General features: G+C 42.9%; 1 protein-coding gene and 1 pseudogene across 1 annotated transcript in view; one reads left to right on the plus strand and one right to left on the minus strand.

Moving 5' to 3' along the window:
* LOC124555212 (monocarboxylate transporter 3) overlaps positions 1 to 14,363 on the minus strand; it is a 442,385-nt gene that overhangs the window by 383,279 nt on the left and 44,743 nt on the right. The window lies entirely within an intron of this gene.
* Positions 11,626 to 11,743, plus strand: LOC124557334 (annotated as a pseudogene).

The raw sequence follows: 14,363 nt of genomic DNA on the forward strand, positions 1-14,363 counted from the left end.
ATTCGTTAACAACTAACACAGGAAGGCGGGTAAAAATCTGACACACATGCGAGACTTTCGCTGCTAATTAAAGCTACATCTATACTCTGTAAATGAGTTCGTGACAGGGTTTAATTTTTATTTTATCACATTTTACGAGAACTTTCCGTTATACTCGCGACGGAAGAGTGAGGAGGATAGATGGTAAAATGCCTCCTTGTTTCTGGTTAGAGTGAATCCTAAGCAAGGCGATACACATGTGACTGAAAAATATTCGAACGATACGATCTGAAAACAGATTCTTGGAATTTTCTAAGTAGGTCTTTGCGATATATTAGGTGTCTTTCTCGAGTGTCTGTCAATCATGATTTCCCCAAATTTCTGCTGCAATCACCGGCGAGTCAAATAAGTTCTGGGGCTATCCACTATGACGTATATTTGTAAACTCAACGTCCCTGCTAGGCCAATCTGACAGAGAATGTAGATTGTCTCTTACAAGAAACCTCAATTTCCAATTAGCCTAAGAATTAACTGCAGTTTGCCGGTTGATTTACGTACGACTGAGCTTACGCCTCAGTCCAACATTATAATTGTATGAGTTGTTACTCCCAGGTATTTGGAGTGACACGAGTCGGAGAAATGTAACGAAGAAGCACTCACCCAGATTTAGAGCCAAAGATCTGCTTCGGCATTCTGTAACCACAACTATAAATTTTCACCGCATTACGATGTCAAATACATGAATTCGGTTTAGTTTTCTCCATTCTCGTGGAATGTCTGCAGCGATACTACTTTTCCTGTATTTTCGATACGATCTTTATACAAGGTATGAGCTTGTACACGGAAAAGTATGTTTTCCGATTTGGCTACATAATCTTGAAGTGTGTATAAAAACACATATTGTTCTATTAGTTTGAAATTTTTATTTCGTATTCATCGTGGATAAAGCGTTGGAAGGGCATTGTTGGCAATCCCTTGAAAGTACTCTACAAATTCTGCGAATTATCCTTCTTCGTATGTCTCCACCAATATCTACATCTACGTTTATACTCCCCAAGTGACACTGCTGTGTATGGCGGAGGATACTTTATGCACCACTGTCACTTCCCTGCACTCCTGTTCCAGCCGCGAATAGTTCGCGGGGAGAATGATCGTCTGTAAGCCTCCGTGTGGGCTTGAATCTCTCTAATTTTATCTTCATGGTCTTTTCTCGAGATATACGTAGAAGGAGCCACTGAATATTTGTTGTCTCTTTTAGGAACGCACGCTCTCGGAACTTTAACAATAAACCGCAGCGTATTGCAGAACGCCTCTTCGGCAGCGTGTGCCACTGGAGTTCATTGATCATCTGAGCGACGCTTTCGAGCTTACAATGAACCTATGACGAAATGAACAAATAACGAAACGCGCTTCTCTTCTTTGGATCTTCTCTATTTTCTTTATCAATTCTATCTGGTACTGATTCCATACCGACGAACTGTATTCAAGTACTGGTCGAACGAGTCTTTTGTAAGCCATTTACTTTGTTGATGAGCTACATTTCCTGAGAATTCTTCCAAAGAATGTGAGTCTGGCGTCTACCTCACCCACATTTAATTTTATGTGATGATTCCATTTCAAATCGCTTCGTACGCATACTCCTAGATATTTTATGGAAGTAATTGCTTCCAATGTTCTGCACTTGTCTAATCGTACGGGTCTTTTTGTCTACGTATGCACAATACGTTGAATTTTTTATGCTGAGGATCAACTGGCACCAGGCGTCGATCCTCTACATGTCTTCCTGCATTTCGCTACAATTTTCTGCAACTTCTCTGAATACAACAGCATCATCTGCGAAAAGCGTCATAGAACTTACGACGTTTCGTACTAGGTCATTTATATACGAGTATATTGTGAAAAGTACTTGTCCAATAATACTCTCCTGGGGCTCGCTCGAAGTCAGTTTGGTATCTGAATTCTTCTCTCCCTTCAGAATGAGGTGCTGGGTTCTGTTTGCTAGAAAGTGTTCAATCCAGTGATACAGTTGGTCTGATATCCCTTACGCTCGCATTTTGTTCATTGTCTTCCACTCGAGACCACCGTATGTGACTGTGGAGTCCTTGTCGTAAAGCAGTTTGAACTAACGATACGAGTGTCAAACATTTCAGCTCCGGTCAGGATTCATTAGCTTCACACTGCGCCATCATCCCATTACACGCCTCAGAGTTCTTAATTTGCATCTGAGAAAATTCCGCTATTAGAAACGCATCTTACTAGAAAGAGGAAAAACCGGTGTTGTTCTATTTCTTGTCTCTTTCCGGTTTCACTGTCCAGAGGAAATATTTCGGCCCTAATGACCTTGTTAGACATTGCTTTACCAAGAACCTACATTCATTGGATGCACACTCTGCGACTAGAAGTATCCAGATACCCCCAAAAACATACATTTTTCATATTAGGTGCATTGTGCTGCCACCTACTGCCAGGTACTCCATATCAGCGACCTCAACAGTCATTAGACATCGAGAGAGCGGCATGAGGCGCTCCGCGTAACCCACGGACTTGGAACGTGGTCAGGTGGTTGGGTGTCACTTGTGTCATACGTCTGTGCCCGAGATTCCCACACTAAGAAACATCTCTAGGTCCACTGTTTCCGACGTGATAGTGAAGTGGAAACGTGAAGGGACACGTACAGCACAAAAGTGTACAGGCTGACAGAGACCGCCGACAGTTGAAGAAGGTAGTAATGTGTAATAGGCAGACATCTGTCCAGACCATCACACAGGAATTCCAAACTGCGTCACGATCCACGGCAAGTAATATGACAGTTAGGCGGGAGGTGAGAAAACTTGAATTTTATGGTCGAGCGGCTGTTCATAAGCCACACATCACGCCGGTAAATGCCAAACGACGCCTCGCTTGGTGTAAGGGGCGTAAGCATTGGATGATTGAACAGTGGAAAAACGTTGTGTGGAGTAACGAATCACGGTACACAATGTGGCGATACGATGGCAGGGTGTGGGTAAGGTGAATGCCCTGTGAACGTCATCTGCCAGCGTGTGTAGAGGCAACACTAAAATTCGGAGGCAGTGGTGTTATGGTGTGGTCGTGTTTTTCATGGAGGGGGCTTGCACCCCTTATTGTTTTGCTTGGTACTATCACAGCACACGCCTACACTGACGTTTTAAGCACCGTCTTGCTCCCCACTGTTGAAGAGCAATTCGGGGATGGCGACTGCATCTTTCAACACGATCGAGCACCTGTTCGTAATGCACGGCCTGTGGTGGAGTGGTTACACGACAATAACCTCCCTGTAATGGACTGGCTGCACAGAGTCTTAACCTGAATCCTATAGAACACCTTTGGGATGTTTTGGAGCGCCGACTTCGTGACAGACCTCACCGACCGACATCGATACCTCTCCTCAGTGCAGCACTCCATGAAGAATGGGCTGCAATTCCCCAAGAAACCCAGCACCTGATTGAACGTATGCATGCGAGAGTGGAAGCTGTCATCAAGCCTAAGGGTGGGCCAACATCATATTGAATTCCAGCATTACCGATGGAGGGCGCCACGAGCTTGTAAGTCATCTTCAGCGAGGTGTCCGGATACTTTTGATCACATAGTGTATAACGCTAGAATATACAGGGAGGAGAGACGTAGGGGCGGGGATAAAGGAAATTTCTGTGCGCTCTTGCAAGTCGTTGAGTTTTATGGAAATTTAAGACGATCAGTCTATATTTCACAACATCTGTACAAATCATTTTGTCAAATCAATAGTTGTTAGTTTCTTCGAGCACCCAACATGGCTTGTATGTGGAATAGTTTATAAAAGGCTGATAAGATACGAAACAGGACTATTCACGCACAAACCGATAACAAATTCCCTCAGTGACTGTCACCATCTTGGTTCTTAAATACTAATTTCTTTCAAGAACCTACTTTTTTGACGCTGTAAAAAGGTAATAAATGCTAAGAGATCGGAAAAAAGTGAGAGATCGTGCGAACTATTGTAGGTATTGATAAATTCATTTAATGAACAAATGTTTATAGAAGCGAAGTATATCTTCCATGTAACAAACACTTAAGGACAAGCAACAGAATTGAAAACGCATTTACTATAAACTAAAGGGAAAAATGAGTAATAATGCTACTCATTACTTGGTAGGATGATAACAATATCTTAACGTTTTAAAAGGATACTGCTAAAATTGAAAACAAGCAAAATAACATGTTCAATACATGAATTAAAAGCCGACGGTAAGAAGAAAGAATTTTTTACCAACCTGCTACTAAACAAGGGAGACATCAATATAGGCACAACTCATCACATGTGTGAGAGCTAAGATTCGGAAACTTTGCGAAGTACATTTTACAGCAAATATATAGATTGTTGTGTTAACATAAATAGTTACGGTAATAAAAAGTGGCATTTAATAGAAATAGATTAAGGAAAAAGGATACTTAGGAAACCACTGAGTAACTCAGTGTTATCGTTAGGATACTTTTTCTGCTGGAGTCCATAGACGGGTTTTCTTTAATTTCATTGCATCGCCTCAGACATATACTCACATGTTTCCAGCAACTATTTGCCTAAAGTGATGAAAACACAGCGAATTCCTTTCGAAACCCATTTTGAATTTAATCAGTGGTCCGTTTTTTATGGTATCGACATCAAAGTGGTTTTCAACTCTATTCTTTCTGGAATACTACTAATACGACAGTGAGTAAAAATGTGTAGTGGGACACTTCCGAGGTTATGTACTAAAGGAAAACAAGCGACCACAGACCTACAAAAGTAGATGGATAGTTAGTTCATTGTTAAATATGTGAACCAGAGACAATGAAAATTGCAAATCTGAATTTAAGTAGCTGATAGTATGATTGGAACAACAAAAAATCTGAGCTCCTTACGTTCTGTATCTATATCCACACTCTACGAATCATTATGAAGAGTGTGGCAGAGATTACTATCTCTTTTTTCATTCACTGATGGAAAGTGGAATGAATGTCTGCTTGTACAATCACGATAAAAAGTATCTGGCCGGAATCGCAACAGTGGATGTACCTCCTACGTGCTCGGATTTGTGGGACATGAACGGTGTGAATGTTGTTGTGTATATATTATGTGCAAAGACAATTTGGAAAACGAGACACTCTTGATTGTTGATTAGTGCTTTGCCTCTCCCCTGGAAAAGAAGCCCATTGTGTGGCTGTAAAACGAATATATTAAGTGTCTCTTGTTGATAAATTGTATTTTGCCCTTTGTGATAGACGCATTTGGAAATTTCTGCCTCCTATTGGTGTTTTCCTACGAAAGAGGACCATGAAAGCTATAATCATTAGATTGAGTCTTCTAGTAAATTTCGCAAGTTTCGTCAAGTTGTTTTAGTGAGTTTTCCTGTGAGTAACAGACAAGGAAATTCATCGTGACAATTCGGGACGTAGCGACGCATGCATCTTGTATTATCAACAGCCATTCCTAAGAGTTGCACACAACAGCGATCCACTCTAAAGGAGTCGGAAAGATTGTTTCGAACAGGCGCATACATACTGTACAGTAGTTACTACTTGTTAAAGCGTTTACCGATATTGCCTGTATACCAAGCAGGATCATTCCAGCTTCAATTATAATGCTAAGTACATATTCTTCAGGAGTTTGGTCGGTTATTAGTTTGTACGTGAACCGTACTTACTCTACATGTCCACTACACAAATCAAATGATTTTATCTTCGTCTGAGAAATGAGACAACCATCCCTTTTACCATCTTAGTGAACGTGTTGCTTATCCTGCTGGGCTATTTTGCCTATTCTATCGCCTACCCCATTCTTACAGGCTAAGCGGGTATAGCAGCTGTCCCCTGAAATCAGACAATGTTTTTACAAGAAGTGTGCAAGCTGGAGCAGGGGAAGAACACGGCGACCGTGACGCTATATGCTGTACCAGCAGAAGGCGGTCGACGCAAAACAGGTTTCTCAGCGCGTGCCGCCACGGATGCTGTAAAAACTATCCTCATAGGCTGAATCGAGCTACGGCTGCTGAGCTCCTCTTGTCAGTGGCTTATCCTGACACCATTGTGACATGCTGATGTAATTCTGCTACAATTATTAGCGACAAACTGAGCGGGATTATGCCTTTCAAGCAGTATGTATAGCCACAACAGATTGCTTTCCGAACATCGACATAACGAGCAAGCGTCAAACTTATATCAGCGATACGAAACCGTATTAATATTTGTGAGGTTCCCCATTCAGTTGCGAATGTGACTATATTGCATTATTTGAGACTTCCATTAATAACTCGAAAAAAAAGATTGTATGCGCAACAGGAAATTCACCTGCGCGACAGTATGCTGAAATATCTTTCGCTACATGCGTACAATAAGAATTGCGTCTTACCTGTCTGTGCAAATGAATCGATTCTACGGTATATGCCAATCTTGGCTATGCTATCTTAAATCACTATTATGATTAGGGAATATCTACATCTATATCTATACTCCGCAAGCCACCTTACGGAATGTGGCGGAGACTACTTTGTGTGTCACTATTCCAGTCGTGTATGGTTAGTGGGGAGAACATTTGCTGGTAATCCTACGTGTGGGCTCGAATATCTCTAATTTTATGGTTCAGATGGTTCAAATGGCTCTGAGCACTATGGGACTTAACATCCGAGGTCATCAATGTGGTGTCACCGCTAGACACCACACTTGCTAGGTGGTAGCCTTTAAATCGGCCGCGGTCCGGTAGTATACGTCGGACCCGCGTGTCGCCACTATCAGTGATTGCAGACCGAGCGCCGCCACACGGCAGGTCTAGAGAGACTTCCTAGCACTCGCCCCAGTTGAACAGCCGACTTTGCTAGCGATGGTTCCCTGACAAATTACGTTCTCATTTGCCGAGACGATAGTTAGCATAGCCTTCAGCTACGTCATTTACTGCGACCTAGCAAGGCGGCATTATCCTTTGCTATTTATCTTGTGATACTTGTACCGTCAGACCGATGTTCACCAATTATGGTACGTACTTTTTTTACTAGACTCAACTCATTTAACTGTTCCAGACCTCACGCCAGCCTGCGTGAGCTTAAGCGCGTCCCTTTCGGCTATCTCATAGTGGCTTGGCTGTCTTGCCAAGTCACAACAATCAGTCCCCTAGACTTAGAACTACCTAAACCTAACTAACCTAAGGACATCACACACATCCATGCCCGAGGCAGGATTCGAACCTACGACCGTAGCAGCAGCACTGGTGTTGGCTGAGCAGCTCTGTAATGCATTCGTGCTTATTAAATGAAACTGAAACGAAACGCGCTGCTCTTCCGTTTCTTCTATCATTCCTCTCTAGTGCGGACCCCGGACTGACGAGCAGTATTCAGGTATTAGTTGATCGAGGGTTTTGTAAGCTACCTCCTTTCTTGATGGACTACTTTTCCTGAGGATTCTTCCAATGACTATGTCTGGCATCAGCCTTATCTGCCATTGGTTTTGTGTGGTCATTCCACTTTAAATCGTTCCGCACGCATGCTCGTAGATATTTTATTGAAGTAAATGCTTCCAGTGATTGTTCTGCAACCGTGTAATCACACAATATCTACGTCTAAATCTATATAGATACACTGCATTCCACAGTACGGCTCGTGGCGGAGGGTATCCCGTACAGTACCACTACTAGTCATTTCCGTTCCTGTTACACTCGCAAATAGAGCGAGGGAAAACGACTCTCTATAAGCCTAACGATGAGCCATAATTACTCGTATCTTAACTTCTTGGTCCTTACACGCAATGTATGTTGGAGGCAGTAGAATCGTTTTGAAGTCAGTTTCAAATGACTGTTCTCTAAATTTTCTCAATAGTGTTCCTCGAAAAGAATGTCGCCTTCCCTCCAAGGATTACCATTTGAGTTCCCGAAGCATCTCCGTGACACATGTTGCTTAAACCTACCAATAACAAATCCAATAGCCCGCCTCTAAATTGCTTCGATGTCTTCCTTTAATCTGATCTGTTATGGATCCCAAACATTCTAGCAGTACTCAAAAATAGATTGCACTATCGTCCTATTTGCGGTAGCTGTTACAGATCAACCACACTTTCAAAGAGTTCTCCCAATAAACCGGAGGCGACCACTCGCCTTCCCTACCACATTCCATGCCATACCGCTTTGCAGCGTTACGCCCAGATATTTAAGACTCTACCATTATGGGTTTGTTTTTCTTACTCATTCGCATGAATTTCGATTTTTTTATATTTGGAGCTAGCTGCCATTAATCATACCAACAAACAATTTTGTCTTTGTCACTTTGTATCCTCCTACACACTCAACTTCGACATCTTACCGTACACCACAGCATCTTTAGCAAACAACCGCAGCTTGCTGCCCAAAATGTCTTTGTACACGTAATACGTCAATTTTTTTATTGAGTTACTTCGGCCGTTGTTCATGAGGACAAGGCTAATAAGTTGGGAGTAAGAAAACATTGTTTTCTAAGACGGTCTGGTCGCATCAGCCTCCGCCAGTGCATCCGCTGCTGTTGATAAACCGTATTTATTCGTTGACTCCCTGCAGCAAGCGTCGGTCCTCTGCTTGTCTTTTTGCATTTCTCTACAATTTACTACCTCTGCGACTCCTCTGAATACAACAGTATCATTGCTACATCTACCATCAATTGTACGTGATATTAAGTTTGACTAACGTTAACGTTTAATGATTTACATGGTGGACTAAACTGGATTACTTTGGCAGTTGTTCGAATGGTCAAGAACGGTACGGAGCGGATTACAGCTTTGGAAATGTCTTCCTCGAAATGTCGTCGCTAACAAGCCTTTAATGGTGTCTGAGACTGTGTGGTCATATTCTGCCTCCGTTAGTGCATTTATTTTTGATAAGCCATTGTGTACTCGTTCAGTTCCTACTCCAAACGTCGATCCTCTGCAAGTCTGCCTGCATTTCGCTACGATTTTCTATCAATGCGACGTCTCTGTGTACAACAGTGTCATCCGCGAAAAGCCTCATGGAACTTCCTAAATCTCTACTAGGTCATTAATATAAAAATGAAAAGTAATTGTCCTATAACACTTCCTCGAGGAAGGCTCGAAGTTACGAAGACTTCTCTCCGTTGTGAATGACGTGCTGTTTTGTGTTTGCTAGAAACTCTTCAGTCCAGAGACAGTTTTAATATTCGGTACCCTCGTATTTTGTTCATTAGGCAGCAGTGTGGAACTGTATGGAATTCCTTCCGGAAGTCAAAGAAAATGGCGTCTACCTGGTTGCCTCCGTCTACTGCTTTCTGGGTCTTGTGGACGAATTTTGCGAGCTGGTTTCCGCACGGTCGTCGCTTTCGGTACTCATGTTGGTTCCTGCAGAGGAGATTTCCGGTGTTCAGAGATGTCACAATACGCGAGCACAAATCGTGTTCCAGGCCTATAGTTTGTGCGTCTGTTCGATGAACCTTCTTGGAAAGGAGAACAACCTGAACTTTTTTCCCAATCATTATGTGCTCTTCGCTCCAAAGGCGACCTTACACATACTCAGTGTAGGTCTAGTTGCCTTCTCTTCTGCTAAGGGACTTTAATTGCTTTTCTATCCCACGGACACTTGTTCCGATATGTCATTTAGTCGTTCGTGCAGAGATTTAAGGGAGGTGCTACAGTGTGATCTTCCTGTCTGAAACGAGTTTGTAAAAAGGACATGATTATGTTGGCGTCTACGTATTTACGAAAAGAAAACTTGCGGATTGTACTAGTGAAGGAAACAGCTGACATATATACGATATGGCGAAAGATAGGAAAATGTATTGTTGTACAGGGGCACGTTTACTTTATGAGAACACTGAATTCGTGTTTGTCGCAAAAGTTTCGCAACTTCCTGAAACCCCTTGCTTTCCAAACGTGCACTGAGGAAAAAACGTACTCTCTCATTTCTGTTCAGGTATCAATCTTAAGGCTGTTTGGCGTAGTTCTCCACTAACGTCACTTCCCAGCTATCTTCCTCTTTTGAGCAAAATCGTTTCACTCTGCATCAGCGACGATTTGCCTGCTGGTGGAGACCACAATTAGCCACATAAACTTAAAAAAAACTTTAATTCGTGGTTTTTACAGTTTTAAGGGAACTATGCCCGTATTCAGATCGCTTAAACTGTGTTTATTACATGATCAATGCAATAAATCGTGACTTACTGTATGCTCCAATGATCGATATATTGCCCTATTTTAGCCGTATATATTTTTGCGATACCTCAGGAAATGCCTAATGTCATGTCACTGACACTGTTAAGAGTAGTATTAAATGTTATTCATGTGCCACATTCGAATACAGAGCGTGTGCATGGTGGCTGCCTTTAGGAATTCCGTGGTAGCGCTCAAACATACGTACACGGAAGACGCTTGTTATGGTTAAGAAGTTTATTTAAAAAGAATTACTCTTTCACAAGCCGGCATTTGACCCACGGTCGCAATGCAGGCTGGGTAATGCGGAAAGTAATTAAAAACATCATAAAGCCATTGGGCGCAATTTCCATAGAAATCATCCACAAATGTAATCGTTTGAAAATTGGCGTAGTTGCCTGAAACTGGTAATGGTAATGACATAAAAGGTTTTTTGAAGGATATGAGGCTGTTTTCTATCTTCCACAGCAATATCGTTGACATTAGTCTGTTGTAGAATTATTAAATATGTTTTATGCTCAAGCACAGCAATTTGTCGGATCAGAAATCCTGAAGTGATTGAAAGTCAAGATCAGGATGGGGACACAGTATTGCTTTGCTGAGACGGTCCCACTGGAGTTGGTTTACCACTACCTATAAGTGAATTGTGTGTAGATAAAACATGATTCTTATAAAAAGGATCACGTCCACATCTGGCAGTTAGTGAAGACAGCGGACACTGGCTTACAGTCTAGTGGTCAATGCGTGCCGACCACGTTCTGGTTGTGAAGCAGTCTTCTACCTCCAGAATTCGTACTGGCTGCCTCCAGCTCATGTAGCACCGTGTTGGAGCCTATTAGTGACACGACAATGGAGGCGTGAAGTTCCTTAAAGGCTGGTATTTCCACAATTATTTACGCTCGGTGAAAAAGAAAGCTGCTACGCAAGCTGTGTACATACACAGATCATTTTCTATTCACATTCGTTGGATTTCCATTATGTTTATAAAATCATTCTGTACCTGTGTTCGCTGTTTTCAATTAATTACTGTAATGAAAGATAAACATAGAACCCTACATGTAACTAACCCCGTTTATGAATGGATTTGTGCAACAATACGGTAATTAGATGAGATCGTCAACGCGGATAGTTGTAACTATTCTGAATCACGCCCTCAGCAACTGAAAAATCACTATGACGCTGTAATCACACTCTAAGTGTCGTCGGACTTTATAATGTGGTTCGTTATGTCCATAGTAAAGGAATGAACACTGGATATCTTGCAGCATTAGGGCGATGCCAGAACCCTTCTGCCCAAAATAATCGAAACGCGTATGATGACACTACACAGATGCTGTTCAGCTGTTGAGATGTTGTCACATTTAGTTCCATTTCGCAATTATCTTTTAAATTTTCGTCTCAGGAGCCTATATTATTTTGTACCGGCCATCCGCAGGCAGGTTATAAAGTGGGAAGAGCAAAAATGATGGCGGAAAAATTTTTCATCACCTATACTTTGGAGGCAACGGTCTTGCCGCAATGGATACACCGGTTCCCGTCAGATCACCGAAGTTAAGCACTGTCGGGGGTGGCCGGCACTTGGGTGGGTGACCATCCGGGCCGCCATGTGCTGTTGCCATTTTTCGGGGTGCACTCAGCCTCGTGATGCCAATTGAGGAGCTACTCGACCGAATATTAGAGGCTCCGGTCAAAGAAAACCATCGTAACGACCGGGAGAGCGGTGTGCTGACCACACGCCCCTCCTATCCGCATCCTTGTTTGAGGATGACACGGCGGTGGGATGGTCCCGATGGGCCACTTGTGGCCTGAAGACGGAGTGATTTATATTTTGGAGAGTGCTGCTGGTGGGAAATCACTTGAATATTTCTAGGGCAAGGAAAATATGTGCCAGTTTGAGACTGATACCCTTTCAGTGAACTTGAATCGTCATTTGTTTCATTTCCATTGCTTCCATCAATTTCATGCCAGAGGATTCAATTCATTTGTGTCAAGACATTTATTAATGGGCATTGATGCAGTGTGAATCGATCCTTTGCCTTAATGAAACCTTCACCTTAATGACGGCTTGACCTCTGTTGGACACTTTCAATAAGATGTCTGAATGTCTGTGGAGGAACGGCAGCCCAATCTTCCCCAAGAGCCGAAACTACAAAAGTAATTATGTTGGACGCTGGGTCTGGAGCGAAGTGGACGTTGTTACTCATCCTAAAGCTGTTCCATTAGGTTGAGGTAGGGAATCCTGACAAGCCAGTCCATTTCAATAACGATATTGTCCGCAAATCATTCCCTCACAGATACTGCTCCGAACTGCTCTTGTGTTGCATGCAGTACACGATGCTGTAAAATTTGTGCGTATCCTTTCACATTTAATGTTTTATTAAGCGCAACAAGGGACCACATCCTAATAAAGAAAGATGCAATCATATCATAACTCTACCTTCCCCTTACCACATTTTTGGCACTGCACGTGACGGGAGGTAACGTTCTCCAGGTATCCGCCAAACCCAAACCCTTCCATGTGATTGCCACAGAATATAGCGTGATTTGTCACTCTAAAACACTCATTTCGAGTCATCCACTGTCTTGGGGCGTCCCTTAAGTGTCCCTTAACACTGACTACAGAAATGTGTGGGTTATGAGGAGCTGTTCGACCATTGTACCCCATTCTTTTCAAGTCGTCGTGTTGGCTGGACTGCTAGTAGCAGTTGATTTCTTCCGCTGTATTTTTACAACCGCCCTCAGCTATGCTCGACGGTCCCTGTCGGTCAGTGGATGACGTCTGCCTAGTTACACTTCAGTCATATCACAAGGAGTCGACTTGGAAACCTTTAGAAAAGCTGAAGCGCCCCTGATAGATATGTTTTCCGGTGCTAAAAGTGACCAGTCCACATTCGGAGTCACTTCGCTTCCCTGACCGAACCAGTCTGCTGTTACTGCCTCACTACTGACAACGTAACCCCCCCCCCCCCCCCCGCCTCCTTTTATACTTGTGAGTCCACCTTTCGTGACATACAGTGGCCAATCGTCCATTACAGAGGGGTGTCTGTATACTTTTTTCGTTAGGGTAAGCTGGGATCGCCCATCATATCCGTTTTCCTCGTGGTCCTACTCCAGTACAGAGAACCTTCTATGTTTGTTTCTAGAAAATAATAGAAAGGAACAGTGGCAATGGTAATTCGGATCGAGCCTGGAGACATATTCGTAGAGCCTAATCGTTAAGGCGACTGTTCGCAAACTGCAGGAAATCTGTGGTGTCCCACAGGTTTTCATCATTCACGACTTATTCATCACATTAGATTTCGGTAATTTTGAGCGCTGCATCACTGATATCGTGTCATGTCATTGCATCTTCAAAATCATCATCTCCTCTACCTCTCTTCATTTCAGGTCAGTGAATTCAGCTCAGCTTGAAAAATTCCATATCGTCGTATTATGCGATAATGCCTTAGATTAAATCACAAACCTCTGTGTAATGTCCAAAGTGCTGAGAGCTTGTAACACTTTAGTTGATGCTCTGTTCGTCAGGCTGCCCTTGGTACCGTTGAAGAGGAGCAGTGTATGTGCGGCATCGAGATTAATTTCTCTCTGTCATCGTCACACGACCACAAGACTCTATCATAAAATGGAAAATTACAGCTAAGACACACCATTCGTAGTCCGCAAAGTTGTTTAGTGGCTGTAAACAAAGTATATCTACTCGACTTATCCTACTGAACTTCTAGTGAATTTCTCAGCCAAGAACGAAGTAATGCTTTTATATTTTTGCAGGAGAAAGGATGGCCCCTGGGATTTAGTAAAGAGATGTGACTTCATATGAGAGTGTTGACTTTCGCGGCGTATAATACTGACGTAATCTTCTCGGGCTTCCATTCGAGCTGCTGCATTGAAGGTGACATTCATTGAAACGTTGCGGAATTTCGACGCAGTTGTCTAGATGGAAGCTCCAGAAGATTTCTTGAACTACCATATTATTAAATTCGGATGACTGAGGTACAAGATAGGAAATCTGCAGTGCAATTGCCAGCCGGGGATGCCCACGATACAAGACGATAGTTCTTCCACACCACCAAGTGATCAGACGTACACGTTTGCCACGCTTATTTTGATGCTCGGAGATGAGATGGATGCCGATGGTGTACGACTCTACTCCCTCCACGTAGCGCGTGTATTGCAAGCAGAATGGTTCCTATGCGACAGAGCATGGCACACGTCCAGGCCTTTTCTGCTTCCGTCCACGT

Source organism: Schistocerca americana, chromosome X, assembly GCF_021461395.2.
Source record: "Schistocerca americana isolate TAMUIC-IGC-003095 chromosome X, iqSchAmer2.1, whole genome shotgun sequence".
NCBI classification, from domain to species: Eukaryota; Metazoa; Arthropoda; class Insecta; order Orthoptera; family Acrididae; genus Schistocerca; species Schistocerca americana.